At 35.4% G+C, this 19,884-nt stretch overlaps 1 non-coding gene across 1 annotated transcript; it reads right to left on the bottom strand.

Annotated features, from left to right (window-relative positions):
• Window positions 1–5,432: 5,432 nt before the first annotated feature.
• On the bottom strand, window positions 5,433–5,595 carry LOC136014184 (U1 spliceosomal RNA). Its single transcript, XR_010612533.1, has one exon. It is a non-coding gene; the product is annotated as a U1 spliceosomal RNA (small nuclear RNA).
• Between the last annotated feature and the right edge of the window lie 14,289 nt (window positions 5,596–19,884).

Genomic DNA, 19,884 nt, shown 5'->3' with positions numbered 1-19,884 from the left:
TTTGAATTAATTTCTGTGGTATAATTAGCATTATGTATTACCTTCACAGTTTTGATTAAAATGTGTAATCTGAGGTGCCATTAGGTCTAACACTTTGCATCTCACTGGATTCTTCATATAACTAATTAGCACAAAGGTCGCAGTTCTCATCTTTCCAATATGAACGTATCATTAAAAAAGCACATTGCTGATTATGTTGATAGATATGGTAGGACACTGTAGAGATGAAATTTTCCATTTCCAAAAGGGTGAATACAATTACAAATTCAGCAAAGAAAAAATATGTAATTTAGTACATCACTTTTGCACAGTTGTGCCAGTAAGAAAGAATTTTGATAGTTACATAAAGAAAAAAACACTCCTGTGATGAAGGAATGAAAATAAAGGTCTCTTTACATGTTGTTTATGGAGAATTTAAGATGTTCTGTTATCTGATATGGAGTCTTTATAGATGAAATATTACTTACTAACATTTTCAGTAAGTAACTGTACACAGATGCTGCTAAGGAGAATGCCAAATGAGAAGATAGTTGCATGGTTTTAAACAGGTGAAAATACCCAAATTTGACAACAGGAAACTTGAAAATGCATATAAGTAATAACCTTGGATCCAGTCGTATATTTTTAACTCCTCCCCATATTCCACATTTCTTATGTATCTCACATTTCTCTTTCCTGACATTCCTAGCCTTCTGGATGTTGTCCTCTCCTATCAATTATCTCCAATATTCTGCATTCTTCCATCTTGTATTTCATTAGATTTCATGTCTACCCACTTACGTATATGTGTGGAGTATGACATCTCTCTGGAGCTACCTGCTTTCTCTCCGAAAGTAATAAACTAAGGTCATTCTTAAGTGAAAAGATTCCTACCCACATGGAATTGAAAAAGAAGTTGCCTCCATTATGCTTCCATTATGGACACATGATGGTGAGTTTAAAAAATAGAATTTTTCTTTCATAACCCCTATTAAAGTGTACTTGTATCTTGGTTTGTCCAGCAGTCATTCACACAACAACCAGGTTTTCTTCCGAAGGAAATAAATTGTTTCCTCAGAACATACCTGAGAAGTCCATTACAATTTAGGAGGCAAGCACCTAAACATTTTCTGGAATTTTTTAGCTTGAAATGTAGAAAAAAACTTAATGTTACTGATTTCAGCAAGAATTAAGTCTCCTAAAAACATGTCAGGCACACAGTAATTCTTGTAAAAAAGACCACAACAGCCATTTTCTAATAATTGTTTGTGCCTGTTATTTGAATAATGGCAATAATGTTTAAAATTTTATGCTCTTAATTATGAAGGTTTGAAGAACTAATTCCCCTTTCCCAACAAAAGGAGACATAATAAAATTATAGAATGCTGGAAGCTAGAATCATCTTGGGATGGGAATAATTTATCTGAGAGAACCAGTTGGAGAGCCACATTTAGAGCTGATCTCCAGAGGATGGAAGATATACTAATGAGTACTGAATATTTGTAAATTTGTGAATATGGCCACTGGAGTCAATGACTGTAACTAACCTCTCATGTAAACAGACATTAGGGAAATATCCTAGATTTAGGGATCCTCTGCTATACAGGATGTAAAGAAAACAAACTGAACCTTATTGATGAAAAGCTGTTCCAGCCTGTGTCTGTTAGACATTCCTGTTGTATAACAGCAGGTCTGATTTCTGGAGTAGGGGCATCAAACAGCAGAGAGATAGGATGCTTGATTTCTGTATGGTTTAGATAGGTATTGTTTGCCCTTAGGTATCCATCTATGTCAACAGCTACTGTTTGCATGCATTTAGCATTCCCCCTTTAATCTATGAAGTAGAAAAGGCTGAGACAAAGTAACATTTTTAAAGGAATTCTTGTTGGATTACTAACATTTTTATTTTACCTATGTTGTATTAGGACAGTCTCATATCCTGAAAAGCTGAGACATTTGGGACACTCCTATTTATTCTTAAAGAGACGCTGAGGATACTCAATGCCCTTTAGTACATATTCTTACTAGTGGTATAATGATTGAATACTAAAAATTATGTATATAAATTTAAATTATAAATGCATTTTGAACTCTTCTTTCTGATGCTGACTGAATCTGTTTCAGTTCTTCTTAGCAACTGCTCAGATGATGTTGTTTAAATGTGGTTTTCTTCCTATCCCTGTATCCAAACCTTGTTCATCCTGGCCCTCATATGCGCTTCTCTGAGCAACAGCACCTCTTTCATCATTTCACTTACAAAAAAGATTAAACTGTCCCAGGAAGTGGGAGAGTAATGCAATTGAATGGATATTTAGGAGTCCTGGATGTGCATGAATTGGCCCTCAGTACATAGTTTGGCCCTACGCCGTAAGTCTTTAAAGCAAATTAAATCCTGAATGGCATTTCTCCAGGAAGCATGCTTGATGGAATCCAAATCCCAAATATTAACCATAGGCTGAGTCTCTGAAGCAATTTTTCCCCTTCCATTTTTGTAGGTGTAACCATTCTTTTCATTAAATAGCTAAGGTTACAGTATTCTTCTAGTACAGAGATTTAAAATGCTGAACTGAAGCTAAACTAAAACTTGATGATACTGAACTGTAAGGAATTGGTTACTATGTTCATCACTGGGTGGTGACTGGGTTAGGTTTCTGTAATTAAAACACAAACAAGCAGAATAGACAAAAATATGAAATAAAATACATTTTTTAATTGATCTTGCAGGTTTAAGCCACCTTTTGAGGTATTTAATACAGTTTTTCTAAGAAGTACATATGGGTTTAATAGTTCTAAACAATTTCTTAGAGAAGCAAGAGTTAAGTTATGAAAATTACTATACCAGATCTGTCTTTTGACTTGGAGATGAAGTTACTTGCTAAAGGGCACAGAACATTTTATGCCTTTTATGAACTTGAGTGGTGAATGAACCCTGATTTTATTTGAGTTTTCTGTACTGAATGTGTCACTTTTAAAATGAAGGCGCTGGTTGGCCTACACATTAGATGGAACCATTTTCAGGGAATACTTTTGTCAGTAAAAAAAAAAAAGAAAAAAAGGCAGAAAATTATTTCCTATAATATTTTGACTGTATAATAATTCTGAATGTTTATATAGGTATAACTCTTAGGTAGGAGCTCTGGACCAGAAAAAAAAGTCATAACTTAGGACATATTAAATATCAGAAGATAACAATATGATAGCTAATTTCAATGAGCTAATTAGGGTAAGCTCCTCTAAAACAAGGATGTGGCCGATAGCCAAGCTGAAGTGCCTGAACCGAAGTGGTAAAGAATCAAACAGGAGGATCTGATAGCTACTATCCAGATGGAAAACTATGATAGTTTTCCCACCATAAAAGTCTTTCAAAATGAAGAGGGAAATATGCATCTTTCCTCTCAGAGTCCTATGAATCTAAAAAAAAATGCAAGAAATACTACTTTTTTTCTCTTTTTAATCAGGAGTAGGAAAAAATCTGAAATATTCCAGAAAAAAAATCAAAACTCCATCACATCTGAACAATTGTTTGATGTTAATATCGGTATAATCTTATTCTAAAATGTGCAAGCCAGAAACAAGCCAACCTAACCCAAACTGAAAAAAAAAAAAAACCCACAAATATTTTTTCATGGATATGTCAGTAACAAAATGAATGACTGATTCAGTTTCAAAGCTCAGGAATTTTAGACAGGATCTAAATACTATGCAACATGACCATCCAAAGTGAAGATCTAAATACTATGCAACACGAACCATCCAATGTGAACCACTCCTGCTAACTTATATATTCGTTGTGTCTAATATGCCTTTGAAGCTTATAGGATTCATTTTGTGTATATTTTGATTTCTCTGTTTTTTGGTAGATCTACATTATATTTCTGATGTCTAAATTTTAATTAGCAAATAATTATAATTTGTATTAGTGCAAAGCAATGGCCTCCAAACTCACAGCTGGACATAACAAACCATGCTAGAGCTTTTGCTAATTTGAAATGCTCCTGGAAAGCTTTTTGCAGATGAATAGGATAGGCTCAGCTGTTAGCATGCTTGTTACAGAGCCTTCATCAGATCTGAGTAACCTTGAGTTTCCATGGGTGAAAAGTCTGCAAAATATTCAGTTCACTTTATGATGGACTTTGCTATCATCCAGAAATGCTGCAAGCATTTTCTGTAGTAGTATATCTAGTGGCAGCTCATGAACTGCCACGATATCATTTAACAGACTTTATAGGAGATAATAGATGGCTTCCAAAAGCTTCAGCACTCCATAACATTTATCCACCTTTTATTGCCAGGTTTCTTTAACAGTTTATTGCTAATTATTCACTTGTAAATAGAAAATACTTTGACTAGTGCTTCCAAACATAAATTCTTCCCTTCATTATGATTCAGACAAAGAAAAGATAACACGATGCTTTTCTGAAACCAATGGACTTCTTTATGGCAATTCTGATTGTGACTTTTATTTGCAGAAGGTTGTGTTCTTAAAAAAGGATAGCATAGGTAGCACATGCCTTATTATACCCTTGTGCTGGATTATTTGGATTATATGGATAAAATACATATCACTATTTTGGAATTTGAAAACAGTCCACAAAAATATATATTATGTCTGCTAAAAAAAGGCTGTGATTATCTTGAATGTTTACAGCTTGATTTTTTACAGACTGTGAATCTGTGGAGGGTACTACTCATTAAGATACCTGTTACTGAGCATAAAGCAAATAAGGATGATTCACAGAAAATCAGAGAGGTTATGCTGGAAAATTGTATAAGAATATTGTATCTGTATCTCTACAGTCAGGAAGGTCAGCTATTCAGTTTTTACTGCATTTCAAATCCGCAAAATGATAAATGTAAATAAATTCCTTATATATTCAAAAACCCTAAAACTTCAAAGGTAAATCATGCATTGACTTCTTTTTAATCTCTTCCATAGACTTAAACCTATCTATCTCTATTATAGGGTAGGAATACATAATGAAATTTCTAAAATGTTGCATTTTGCTAAACTAGAGAAACAGAAGGAGAGTGAATCAGAACAGTTAAGCTACTTTCCTGCACTGAACCATACTGTAAAGGAACTTTCACTGAATCTATGGACACATTATCCTCATGGATTTCTGACTCACCATAGCAACCACATCTAAAAAAAAAAAAATAATAAAAGCAATTTCATTTGAATTTTCTGTTAAAATAAAACATAACTAAGGGTAGACAAATATAGATATGACAATACATATGTTTTCATACACTGTTTACTATCAATATATCATTCAAAACATCATTATGAGTTATTTGCCACTTTATGATAGAAAGGATCAGCTATGTTTTATTCACTGGAATAGAATCATAGAACAGTTAGGGTTGGAAAGGACCTTAAGATCATCTAGGTCCAACTCCCCTGCCATGGGCAGGGACACCTCACACTAAACCATGCCACCCAAGAAAAAATAAAAAAAATAATAAATCACAGTCCCCCACTGCCACAAATTACACAGTCGAGTTTGCCTCATTTGGGGAAATCGCAAGGGTCAGCATACCTGGAGTGCAAGGGATGAGCCTTGCTCTGAGAAAACCACCTGCTTGATCATGGTGTCTCCCCTGCCAGGCAAGTATGTTCTGTAAGGATGTTCTGACCTTTCTGAATTTTCCTGAAGTTGAAAAAATGATTTTACAGCTCAATAAATCACTGTGTGAATACATTGGAAAATATAAAAAATTTACTTTCCACAAATTTTAATATTTATGTAGTTGCTATCAGAAAATTTTACTATAGACTATTAATTGGAAATAGTAAATATTACATTGGATTAATATAAAATATATAAGACAAGTTAAATATGAATAAGTATGTTTTGAGTGTGGGTTTTATCCTCAAAAAAAATTGGATATACTGTTGTCAGAATCATTATATCACATAATCATAAGAATATTTGTCTTTTTTATAGAAACATTTAATTTAGCAAAACTGTGCTTTATTATGGGAAAAATATTTCATTAAAATATTTACAATGGTTCTATTTATGGGTTATTGGTAGCACAAGGCTGAGAAGTATTATGTAATAGGACACTGCTTCTTTGAGGGACTTAATACGAGATTTTGATGTTTGGGTGTTTTAAAATATCTATACATACCCATTGTCTTATTATTTTTTAATAATGAATTAAGAGGAGTTTCTTGCTTTTGGATACTCAAAGCAATTATGGCAACATACATGACCTGATGAAGAGGTCCATGGAGTGGCTATTCAAAACCTTGTTTTGGGTGAAATATATAAGTATGTTTGAAGAATTTAGTTTTAGTTCAACTGAAATCTTAACAGTTTAATCAATAAGTTATTTGTCCAGGTTTAATTATTATAGAGGAAAGAACAAAAAAAGAGTACATTTCAGAAGAAATTTCATAATAATAATAAAGTTTAAATTATTATAAACACACTTTCTTGCATTTACTGTTTCTTTTGGTGGCATGCTCACCCTCCCACTGCTCCTCTAGGTCCTCTGGTCCTGAGTTTGCTGTACTGTTCTACATATGTTGTATATTTGTGGATTTTTGCTTTTTTTTTGTTTGATGAGTTGCTTATAGTCCCAGGGTCTCCAGCTTAAACCTGTGCCCTTTGTATTATTGTCCCATATCAGTATTCTTCTGCCTTGCATCATGGGCCCCCATTTTCAAGGCCCTTTCTATCATACCATATCTATTTCCCTTTAAATTGCATTTTTATGCTTGCAACATACTATGTTGGGAAGGGATGGTTAGCCAAGAAATTAAGTATAGTTAATGTTCAATCAATGGGGATAATTAGGGAATGAATGCTCAAGCTTGTTTAACTCTGTAGACATATCCATTGAAAATAAGAGCTCTGAAGTTTTGAAAGTGTCTGACGCACATAGTAAACATTTTTTTTTTGTTCTCTTCACCTTTTAACACCTTTCTTTAAAACCCGTGCCAGATATTTCACATATTTAGTGTATCAAATGTGACAGTATTATTAAAATTATCCATACATCCCTATCTAGAGGTCCATAAATAATTTCCATTACTGATTTTAATAGTGCACCTGCTACAAGTTATTGCAATGCCATTAATGACTCATTAATGTGCTTAGGTTTCCAGCTGATACCAGCTGAATGAATGAAGAATATTTCCTGTAACAAATATCACAAAATAATCAGGAAGTCAGAAAAAATGGTACGTATATTTTTTTCCATTTTAACAAACATCATAATTGTTAAATACATTGTATTTGCAGAACTAGAAAACACTATATATAGCTGCAGTGCATAATCTTTTATTATTTTATTAATTTGAAGAGTAGTTAGACAATCTGCTTAAAAGGTATGGCATTGAACAGCCATATCTTTAATTTCTTCCAGCCACTCTGGAAGAACGGGCATTTGGTTAGAATTGCTTGATTAGTGATATTTGGAAGAGCACAGACGCTTAATGACTAAAACAAACAAATGAAAAAACAAAAGACCAAACAAACAAACAAAACAAACCACAAAAACCAACCAAACAAACAAAAAAAAACCCCAACTTTCCTGAGATGTATATGTTGAAAGATTTGAAAGAGAAAAATCTGTTAGCAGTTAAAGACAGTAACACTGCAGGAAATGCTAAAAAGAACCCTAATTTATGGGAATATTAAGAACTAGATTACCTTTTGCAGTATTCCAGTTCCTCAGTCACCCAGATTGAATCATGTTTACCATCTCCTCCCCCATGTTTTGTAGATCCATAATAATGTATCTACGAAATTGATACATTATTGTGTATCTGCAAAACTAAGGACAAGAACTCATATTCAGGTCTAGCTATGCAAGATAGCTCTCAGATAAAAAGTGCAGTAAGTACTATAAAGTACTAGGAAAAAAATACTTGCCGTCCCCCCCTGCTCCTGCTTCCAAAAAAGGTAGGTGAAGTTAAAAACTGCACTAGCACATAGAGGTAAAAACAAGATCATGCACCTGTCACATGCTTGGAAGTCAGTGACAACCCAAAGATTTGAAAGACAAGAAAGGGGAACAGAGGAATTTGGGAATTGACTTGACAGAATGATTTTAATTGGGAAGACTTAAAATTTTGAAGTATAGGAGAAATTGCTGTCTTCCCTCATAGGTAGTTCAGCATTAAATCACTCTACTTGCAAATCCCTAATGCCACTTGTCATTTTGCAGTGTGGCCAGTTAGTTGTTATGACGAAGAATGTCAATCTACCCAGGAAAAGCAATTTCTTTATTGCAGCAATCAATGATCAAAACTTTTTGGCTTATGCTATAAAGGAACTTAGGTTAGATTAACAGCATGGTTTGACATGTAAGGTTATCAAACCATGTTTCAGAAAATTATTTCAGAAGTTGCTTTTCCTCTCTGTTGAACGAAAGAGTATATACAGTAACTGGCTACTTTTTTGTACTCCATTACAAATGTGATTATTCTTTTCCTGAAGTAGATTTAAAATAAGATTTATTTACGCTGTTTCAGAAAACAATAGCAAATTTTAAATCTGGAATGCATTCTTTACAATAGATTCTATGGCCTGATTTTTTTTATTTTTTATTTTTAGAATTATTTATTGCATACACCATTTAGAACAAAATATTCACCAATCTCTCCCCTAATACTTTAGCACACTTACCAAAAAGTCATGCCCAAAACCAAGTTACTTTTAGGATACAGGAAATTAATTTAGATATTTTATCTAAAATCTAACAGTGCAAGAATCACATTGTAATATACTATCAGTGGAGATCTTATTGATTTACTGATTTTTGTATTATTATGCTTTTTCTAAGATGCAAATTTTGTCAGTTCTTTCATATCTTTCTCATGAAGTAGTGAGTTTGCAGGAAGACACTGCAATAATGAATTGTCTAAAAAGCTTCTTTTCCACTAAGCTGGTCATTCACACAAGTAAAAATTCTTTTGCAGCAATCTCACAGAATTTGTTTTCCTGTTATAGTTTGTTCTAGTCTTTGTCTAGTATTTTTCATTGAAATCTACTACAGGTAGCTGTATTGAAGGTAAGTTAAGTTATGAATATCATGAGGACATTTCACTCAAAGAAAGGAGAACATCAGGAAGCTGATGTTCCCATGATGTAACCATCATTAGACTGAATTAAGTTAGCATTTAGTGTCAAGAAAGAAAATGTCCTTAATCCACTTAATCCAGCATGAACATTTCAATTAATTAATCCTCTCAAACTGTAGCAAATGCCATGCTATATAACTTCATAGCATAATGCATTCCAAGCTCAGGAAAATACTTCTGATCTGGAAAAAGCTTTAGCCTCTCTATATACCATTTACTGAAATGTCTTCCAATGCTTTTAGGGATACTTAAACATGTGTGGGTTTTGGTGCTTGGTTGGTTGTTTTTTTGGTTGGTTGTTTTTTTGGTTTTGGTGTTTGCTTGGTTGCTTTATGTGTGGTGCCCCCCTCCCTGTGACTTGGTACCATTTTGCTTGGTTTATCTGAATCCTGTCTCATTGGTTTTGAGGTAACTTGGATCCTGGAAAATTCTAGATTTTAAACAATCTGTACTTGTTTATATATACTCAGAATATTCTTTTAAGTCAGTGCCCTTTTGAATATTTTCACAACTCTGTAAATAGCATTATATATTACTTTTCATAATACATACATTGTATTGATTCACAATGTTTTTCCTTATCGTCAGTGAAAGTAATATTCTATTAAGAAGTTTAGACAATTTTTTATGAGTCATAGTATTTTATACAAACTGATTGATTTTTAGAATTATATCCAGAACTGTTTTCATAATCTACGTTTCACTTGGCAAGATTGACTGAAATCCTGTAAAAGTAACTTCTCTTTTTCATGATGAATGCAATTCAGAAATTAACCAGATTTTTAATGAAAAATATTTTACTATTTTTGGACCTTCCAATGTTTGTTTTTCCTATCAGTGCATTGCATAGAAATACTTATCCTAAAATGGTAAGTGGGATGGAATACATCAGTTGAAATATATCTGCCTAGAGGTAAACATAAAGTAGACCTCTAGATCTGAATTTTTAGCAGACTCGCTTACAGTCAATAGAGAACAATTGAGAGTAGCAAATATTTCTTTGTTCATGAAATAGATGTCTAAATTAGTGGGAGTTGTTCTATAAAAGTGATTATTTCTCTCCACTGAGTATAAAAAGAAACCTGGAGGGGTTAGCTGATAAATATCTAAAGCTAAATTAGTTAATTCTACTGTAGACATATAAAGAAAGATACATCAATATACTCATATAAATAAATTTTACACTTACAAATGTGAATGTTTGTTTATAAGAATATCATTATTGCAAACAATTACATCAATCCTATAACCAAATCCACAATGAAAGAGGCCTTTAAGACTGGAATTAATAGTCTTAGTAGGACTACCCGATAATCAAGAATCATAGAATCATAGAACAGCTAGGGTTGGAAAGGATCTTAAGATCATCTAGTTCCAACCCCCCTGCCATGGGCAGGGACACCTCACACTAAACTATGTCATCCAAGGCTCTGTCCAGCCTGACCTTGAACACTGCCAGGGATGGAGCGTTCACAGCTTCCCTAGGCAGCCTATTCCAGTGCCTCACCACCCTTACAGTAAAGAATTTCTTCTTTATATCCAATTTAAACTTCCCCTGTTTAAGTTTTAACCTGTTACTCCTTGTCCTATTACTACAGTCCCCAATGAAGAGTCCTTCCCCAGCATCCTTATAATAATTTTATATGCCTGCTCATATTGAGTTGAATCTTGTGATCTCACTGAAGGCAATGGGTTTGCCAAACAGAGTGACACAGGTCTTAAGTAAGAAATTCTGGACTAGAAATTCTTAAACTTGAATGAGATTTATGTGTGCTTTAGGATCTGCATCCTCTATAATCTGTAAATTTCTATCCATGTACCTGCAGCTGAGTTACTTCATCCTCAGTTCTTTGCTTTGCTAAAACTAAAATATTAGCTTTCGTATTTTATTTATCTTTGGCATTATTATGTATTTCAATGTTTTGGTTTGTATTTTCTTATGTGTTATGAGTGATCTACTTTCCTTTCATGGAAACATACTTCTCTGATCTAGGAAGTTGGGTTTTTTACAATAAACTGATTATAGGTGAGGTACCCTGTAAGAAAAAAAAAAAAAAGTTGAAGTAGAATTGATGGCATAGAAAATAGAATCATAAAATCAACTAGGTTGTAAAATACCTTTAAGATCATGAAGTCCAACCATAAACCCAGGACTGCCAATACCACCATTAAACCATGTCACTGAGGGCCTCATCTTCATGTTTTTTTAAGACTTCCAGGGACAGTGATTCCACCACCTCCCTGGGCAGCCTTTTCCAATACCTAATTAAACTCTCTGTGAAGATTTTTTTCCTAACATCCAATCTAAACCTCCCCTGGTGTTTGGTTTGATGGCAAGTTGAATACAAGTCAGCAGTGTGCTCTGACAGCCAAAAGAGCCAACCATGTTCTGTGGTGCATCAAGCACAGCACAGATGAACATTTGAGGGATGTGATTGTCCCACTCTACACTGAACTGATGCAGCCCCACCACGAGTCCTGTGGGCAGCTTTGTCCAAGAAGGACACCAGACTATTAGAGTGTGTCCAGAGGAAGGTGACCAAGGTGGTGAGAGACCTTGAGGGAAGACCTACAAGGAGTGGATGACTTCACCAAAGAGCGGCCCACCAAAGCTGCTTTATCACTTCCTCTCCTCAACTGGACAGAGACAGAAAAATATAATGAAAATCTCATGGTCAAGATAAGGACAGGAAGGACTCGTTCAGAAATTACCATCACGGACAAAACTGTCTTGACCTGGGGAAATTAGCTTAATTTATCACCAATCAAATCAGAATAGGATAATAAGAAATAAACCCAAATCTTAAAAGCATTTTCCTCCCACCCCTTCCTTCTTCCTGGGCTTAACTTCACTACTGATTTTCTCTACCTCTTTGCCCCAGAAGCACAGGGGAATGGGGAACAGGGGCTGTGGTTAGTTAATCACACACTGTCTCTGCCTCTCCTTCCTTCTCAGTGGGAGGACACCTCACACTCTTTCCTCGCTCCAGCATGGGGCTCCTCCCACAGGAGGAAGTTCTCCATTAACTTCTCCAACCTGTGTCTTTCCGACAGGCTACAGCTCTTCATGAACCATTCATAACTGTAAACACACACACAAAATTTCCTATAGCATTTAACCATAAATCCATAAAAAAAATATTTTCATTTGAATTTATTTAATCACATTTATTAATTAGTAATGGAAAAATCTGTTGTGATTAGTTACAACATTTCTCACTCCCCTTTTCCTTGTTCCTTGCCTCCTCCTTTCTTCTTTCCTTTATTTCTTTCTTTCCTCCCTTCCTTAAAGAGCTGTCCTTAAAGTTATAGTGACATGAAGTAAGAGCAAAGCTGTGGCTCCTCTATCATTTTTCCTTTTTATTGGAAATAAAAGAAAATTGGCTATTCTCCTTTTTTTCCTTCCTTTTTTCCATTTTTATTTAAAGAAAATAATCATCCCACAATGCCCCTTCATCTGTCATGGGGGCATATATAATACCACAAACAGCTAATACAGGATGTCAAGGCAACAGGAATAAAAGCAATAGAAAATTCAATTGAGATTGCTTCTGCTTCTTGACACAGAACCCACAGGACAGAATATTCTTTCTACAAATAGCTTGGTCATGTTAGCTTGCAGTTTTACTCTAAAAGCCTTAACAACTCTTTCCATAAAAATTTTAATGCTCTTCCTTTTATAGCAGTAAAATAGGTATTGTGTTATCTGTACTATATTGCGTATATATATATAATATCTATAATATATAATATATAATAATATATATAATATATATTATATATAATATATATTATATATATATAATAATATATTGCGTATTTCACTACGCAAATCCAAATACATGTATGTTTTTTTCATATATATATGCACTCATAACAATAGTGAACATGTAAATGCCTCTATTATGATTCTGTGTACTGGCCTCTGTAAACAGTTCAAAGACAGAGAGAAAAGTGAGCATACGTGGGAGCAGCAACTCTGCAAACACAACATCAGTGAAGAAGGATTCCTCCTAATTGTCACATGGTTTTGTATACTTTTTTGAAGAGTGTGAGGAGTCCTCCCCCTGAGGAGGAAGGAGCAGCAGAGACAATGTATGATGAAGTGCCCATACCTCCATTCCCCATCTCCCTGTGACACTGAGGCAGAAGAGGTAGAGAATTTGGGAGTAAAGTCGAGCCCAGGAGGAAGGGATCACTCCAGCTGATCCATGGTCAAGGCTGAGCCCCTACATGGTGGAAGTCCCTCTCCTTTGGTTTCAATTTCTGCACGGAATACTGTGTATTGTGTCACTCCCTCCCCGCCATGGGGGCATTGTTTTAACTATTTATCTGTTCCTACCTGCACAAACTACCAAACCTGAGCCAATCTCCATCCCAGGAGGCCAACTAAATCTCTAGTTTCTGACACTTTCTAAGTTGTTGCCCAAGTGCGTTATTAAAAAAAAAAAAAACAAACCCAACGTTGTCTTTGTTATCCAGATCATACTGAGTAAGACAGGTCAGTTCAAGCTTTGCAGACATAGTCAGGACTCATTTCTCGGTGGTAGTGCTGAGTAGGCTACATTCAGTTACAGCATTGATACAACAAAAGAAAAGAATACAAATGTCCCCCAAAAAGTTCAGAAAGTTCAGAATGCTATATAGCAATATGAATATCTTATGGAAAACATTCAGCACTCAACAGGTTGTTGTGGGGTTTTTTGCAGAAACAAAAAAATTTGGAGAAAAGAACTGTGTCTGGTGAAATGAGAAAGATTTTTAATGATCTGGAAAAGTCCATGATTTCATCTTGGTCATTTGCACTGAACATCTACATTACCCTTAACATTTTGGAATTTCATAATTCCCTTTCAACTTTTTGTGTTTGTGTGTTTGTACAGAGAACAATTTAGCCATGATATTTAGATCTTCATTCACTAGAGACTTTGTCTGTGCTAGTTTCTGATTTTGTAGACAGCAACAGAAAAAGAAAATACATGTTTCAATACACAAGTGATGAGTCTGAGTTTTTGCTATTGTCTTTTAAGTGGATAAGAAGTTATGAAGTATAAATTAACAAATTCAGAGGATCACAGCCAAACAGCTCTCTGCCTCTGAGGTTCAGTGCATAGAAGTTACTCATGCAAACAAATCCTCACTTTGTGAAGAAAGCAAGTTTTGTAAGGTACTTACTGTCAAGATAGGTCAATCAAGCCACAATTAGCTCTAATTAGCAATCCCACAGGCTATTAAAATTGTTTACCTTCTGTTGAGATATGCACAAAAAAGGCACATAATTTTTTCCCACTTGTGAAAACATCAAAGAAAAGTATTTTCTATCTGAACCTTAAAACCAATTATAAATGAGGACAAGCACAGCAGTGATATCAACAGAATTTAGGAAACCATTTGTATTGCTAATTGCAGCATTATAGCTAGCTGAGGGAGTATAAAACACTATTCCTGTTAGGCTCTAAATAAAGAGCCTATATAAATAAATGTGGGAGTATTTAATGTAAAATTTCAGAAAGACACAGAAATGGACTAACAGATCTCTGCATCTCTTATGAGTTCTATAGCTATATCAATTTTTTTTCAATATCTGAATAATGAGATAGACTGGTAATAAGTTTTTGTTCTTATTCAAGTACATTAATTAGTGGTCTTGTTTTCAAACTGAAGAGAGTCTAACATAGATCAACCAATTGATCTTTCTTCATTTTTTTAAATAGCTAACATATAATAGAAAATTCAAAGAAGAAATGAAGGACCTAGGGAAATCCATGGTTTTCCCATCTCAGTTTTGAAATTGCTTATAATTATATTGTCTATAGGGGAGAAAGCAAGCCTCATGGAAAGCAGTTTTTAGAACTTACAAGTCTACAAGTCACATTAGAACTTAGGGAGAAAAAAAAAAGAAAAAAAAAGAGAATTAACTTCTTCACTGAATCAGGAAGAAATTATTGCACTAACACTTGTTTTAAGTGAATATAGTTTCTTGTTATGATTGAATTTGTCTAGATCAGAACAAAAATGATTCAACAAGGATATAGTCCAGAAAAAGTTTTTTCCTTAAAATGAGGCAGCATGCCACAAACATTTGTTTCAGTTTATCTGACTCACTAAATGTGCTTAGAGTTTGTCTAATTTGGAGAAAAGGAGGCTGAGGGTGACCTCACTGCTACCTACAGCTTCATGAGGAGGCGTATTGAAGAGGGAGGTGCTGATCTCTTCTCCCTGGGATCCAGGGATAGGACACATGCAAGTAGTTGAAAGGTGTGCCAGGGGAGGTTTAGAGTGGACATTAGGAAGTATTTCTATACAGAGAAGGCTCTAAAACATTGGAACATGTTTCCTAGAGAGATGGTTGATGACCCAAGTCCATCAGTGTTTAAGAAACATTTGGACATTTGCTTTAAATTTGGCTCAGCCCTGAATTGTTCAGGCAGTTGATCATTGTAGGCCCCTTTCAACTGAAATATCCTAACCTATTTTATCCTATGCTATCCTATAAATTTTTTCAGGTATGTTTACAGTTACTCATTCCATACTCGAGTTAACAGATTAGATTCACCAGGAAATTTCTGGGGAGTTATGATTATTTTAATCCAAATAAATACGTGCAAACCAGCATAGCTGGGATGGGAAACTGTAATTTTAATCAAACTTGTTATTTGTCTTGCAATATTCAAATAATGTAAAGGTGTGTAGTTGGGTTTTCATTACACATTGTTCTTAAAGAGTGAAAAATATGAACTACATCTCTACTTGCCATAATTTTTTTTATTTAAAGTTTTTTTATTTGACAAATAAATATGCATGAACAAATTCACCAATACTTAGACCATTCTAATACACATGTACAATATAATATTGAAGTCACTACACTTATTTTCGTCCTTTCCATAACAATATATTGGCTGGTTTGACACTTTCTAACAGATTTGGCAGATAACTTCATCTAACATGATGTATGACCAATTATTTCTTTTTTTATGAAAATAAAATAATCCAAAAGAGTGTAATCCCTTATACTCCTGACAAAAATAAGATTACTTATACTTATTTGCCACATAGTGGGTTAACCTGCCTTTTATAAATGTACGCTCACCAGAAAACAGCAATCATGTTAATGCTTCTCTAAAGCTGCACAGGAGAAAAGATGGGTTTTATAATGAGACCATGAGATTAACAGATATGAGCTGTAGCAGAACAAGGAAGAAAACAAACAAACAAAAAAGCCTGAATCAAGTAGACCTAATTCAAACAGCCAGACAGCTGATTACATACAGGAAGCTGTAGGTCAGGATTTTCTGGCTATCACAGCTCATGCAATAGAGTGCAAGTAAAGAAACAGCCTAGTCAGAACAGTCGAGGCTTTTGAAGGTGAATCCTTAGCACATTAATTCTACACAGATGCTCACAGGAAGCTAAAATTCAAAGGTGTCCACTGGTAGCATAAAAGTGCAAATCCCTCTGTTCAGGCTGCTGACTGAAGCGGAATACAGTATTATTATTTTGGTCTGTATGTACTCCACTGTAGGTTTGTGTTGGTGAAAACTAAAGAGTTTGAAGTAAATCTGACTGAAAGAGTTATATTTTTGAAGTAATCATCAAAACCACTATGTTTTGCTCATTGTCCTCTCAAGCCAGATTTTTGAGGTATGGGCAGTAAGAAGAAATTAAAGAAATTTCTACTGTATAACAGCTCTTCACTGTGTTCTATTTAATAAGCGTTCTGGAATTCTTTGTGTTAAATGTTTTACATTTCATGAAACTAAATGGAATTGCATAGGGTCTCTTCATCCCTTGTATCGAAGCATTATTTTAAGAGATATTGTAAAAATCACTTGCCGAACACTGATCAAAGCTTCTGTGATATAGGTAGGGAAGTTATCATCATTCTTCTTTTGTGATTATGAGCAAAATAAAGAAGATGTGACTATTCAAAGCTATGACTATTGTCACAGCAAAATGATGTTTAAATTACACAAATGTTGGATCCTCCCTTAATTCTGAGATCTGCAAGTTAAAACAGGTCTAAATAAATTCTGTATCACTACCACAAAAAGGGGGGAGGGCAACATTAATTTTTTTTTAAGCTGAATGAAAGACTCATGCCTGTTTGCAAAAATAAGCATTAAAAAAGACAAAGTAGAAGACTCACAGTTTGCACCCTAATTTTATTTTTTTAACAATTTTTTCTACATTTATTCCCCTTCTCCTTACCTCCGTAGAGACTGTCACATTGGGATTAATTCTGGTACTAATATATATATATACGTTGCAATATACCATCTTAGTAAGACCAATTATTAATCAAGATCCTGTAATCAAAATAAAAAAATTATAATATATACAATATAATTGGACCTAATGCCTATGCTCTGTAGTCTAATTCTGAATTTTAAATATGTGGCTTATTTGCTCAGCTTAGAATGAGCTGTTGAGGTAACTTTGCTTCCTATCTTTAAGAAGCAACCCTCAAAATGTAATTAAAATATAATAAAAAACAATTCCCGCTTCAGCTGAACTGTTTTACAACTAAGTTGAGAAGCTAGTTAATCTATCAAAAAATTCTTGCTGATTGTGACACTAAAGAAAAGAGGGCTGTTGGCTGGAAAAGATATGCTGAGGCAATTGCGAGATTTCCATCAAAACTCAGTCTTGGAAGTAAAGGGGCAAGTCCTCATGATAATGAAAACCAAATGCTGTCTTAGAAAGCAGTATTTATTTTGTCACATTGGTCATGAATTATTTTTTTTAAATAAGTTTCACATAATTTTAAGCATTATCATTTTAGCTAAATTATCACAATTAAATAGGTCTGAATATGGGTTTAACATACGTATCTTATATATTTCACTTTTACATAAGTGCTTTATATATCATATTTCAACTCTGTATAATGGCTGAAGGGTTAAATCCTGGAAAGGTCTAAAATTGAATCACTGAAAGATTGGGAAATCCAGCAGTGCTACTGTGAGTAGTTACTGAATAAAAATTTGCAGATGAGCTATTGCAGCTAATACCACTATATTTCTTCGTATTGTCAGTTTAGAATGATTGATCTCAAATGGTAATTGCATGTATGGTATTTTATTTCCACTACAGACCTTACATTGTACCATTGCAATTGCAGTATTAAAAATAGCTAGTAAAATTCGTTAACATTATTATTACAGTGAATAAATTATTACTGCTCAGTGTTTCCAGTTATTTAACACATAGAATCATAGAATAGTTCAGGTTCGAAAGGACCTTAAGATCATCCAGTTCTAACTCCCCTGCCATGGGTAGGGACACCTAACACTAAACCGTATCACCCAAGGCTCTGTTCAACCTGACCTTGAACACCACCAGGGATGCAGCAGTCACAACCTCCCTGGGCAACCCATTCCAGTGCCTCACCACCCTGACAGTAAAGAACTTCCTCCTTATATCCAATGTAAACTTCCCTTCTTTAAGTTTTAACCTGTTACTCCGTGTCCTATCACTACAGTCCCTAATGAAGAGTCCCTCCCCAGCATCCTTATAGCCACCCTTCAGGTACTAGAAGGCTGCTATGAGGTCTCCACACAGCCTTCTCTTCTCCAGGCTCAACAGCCTCAACTTTCTCAGCCTATGGGAGGTTCTCCTGTCCCCTGATCATCCTTGTGACCGTCCTCTGCACTTGTTCCAACAGTTTCATGTCCTTTTTATGTTGAGGACACCAGAACTGCACACAATACTCCAAGTGAGGTCTCACAAGAGCAGAGTAGAGAGGCAGGATCACCTCTTTCGACCTGCTGGTAACGCTCATTTTGATGCAGGACTGGATGCAGTTGGCTTTCTGGGCTGCGAACGCACACTGCAAGCTTATGCTCATATTCTCATCAACCAACACCCTTCCCTCCAGCTTATCAACTGAACCACACAGCTTGGTGTCATCAGCAAACTTACTGAGGGCGCACTCAATCCCACTGTCCATGTCACCAACAAAGATGTTGAATAATACTGGTCCCAACACCGATCCCTGAGGGACACCACTCGCTACTGGTCTTCAGCAGGACATTGAGCCATTGACCACAACTCTTTGCGTGTGGCCATCCATCCAGTTCTTTATCCACCAAGTGGTCCACCTATCAAATTGATGTCTCTCCAATTTAGAGATAAGGATGTCATGTGGGACAGTGTCCAGGTAGATGACATCAGCTGCTCTACCCCTGTCCATCAGTTCTTGAGCCCCATCATAGAAGGCCACCACATTGGTCAGGCAGGATTTCCCCTTAGTGAAGCCATGCTGGCTGTCCCCAGGCACCTTGTTGTTTTTCATGTGCCTTAGCATGCCTTCCAGGAGAATCTGCTCCAGGAAGAGCCTTTGCCTGTGAAGACAGAGGCAAAGAAGTCATTAAGAACCTCAGCCTTCTTCAAATCCAGGGCAGTCAGTTCTCCTGATAGCTTCCAGAGGGGGCCCACGTTCTCCCTAGTCTGTCTTTTGTTTGCAGTTTAACTATATTATCCTTTCCTGTTATCCTGAACATCCCTAGCCAAGTTTAAATCTAACTGGGCCTTAGCTTTCTGTCCTGGGTTTAGCAGTAGCAGTCAGTTTTTCTCCTTCTTAGTAGCTGGTGCAAGCTCTGTGTTTTGACTTCCAGCTTGGGAACAGAGCTGATAACACCGATTGTTTTTAATTGTTGCTAAGTAATGTTTACTCTGACCAAGGACTTTGGGAGTCTCATGCTCTGCCACGGAGGAGGGGAGGCCGGGAGGAAGCAGAGACAGGACACCTGACCCAAGCTAGCCAAAGAGGTATTCCACACCACAGCACGTCATGCCCAGGGAGG

This window comes from Lathamus discolor, chromosome 4, assembly GCF_037157495.1.
Source record: "Lathamus discolor isolate bLatDis1 chromosome 4, bLatDis1.hap1, whole genome shotgun sequence".
NCBI classification, from domain to species: Eukaryota; Metazoa; Chordata; class Aves; order Psittaciformes; family Psittacidae; genus Lathamus; species Lathamus discolor.
Note: the sequence above shows the minus strand (reverse complement) of the source record. Positions and strands in the feature narration are given on the sequence as shown.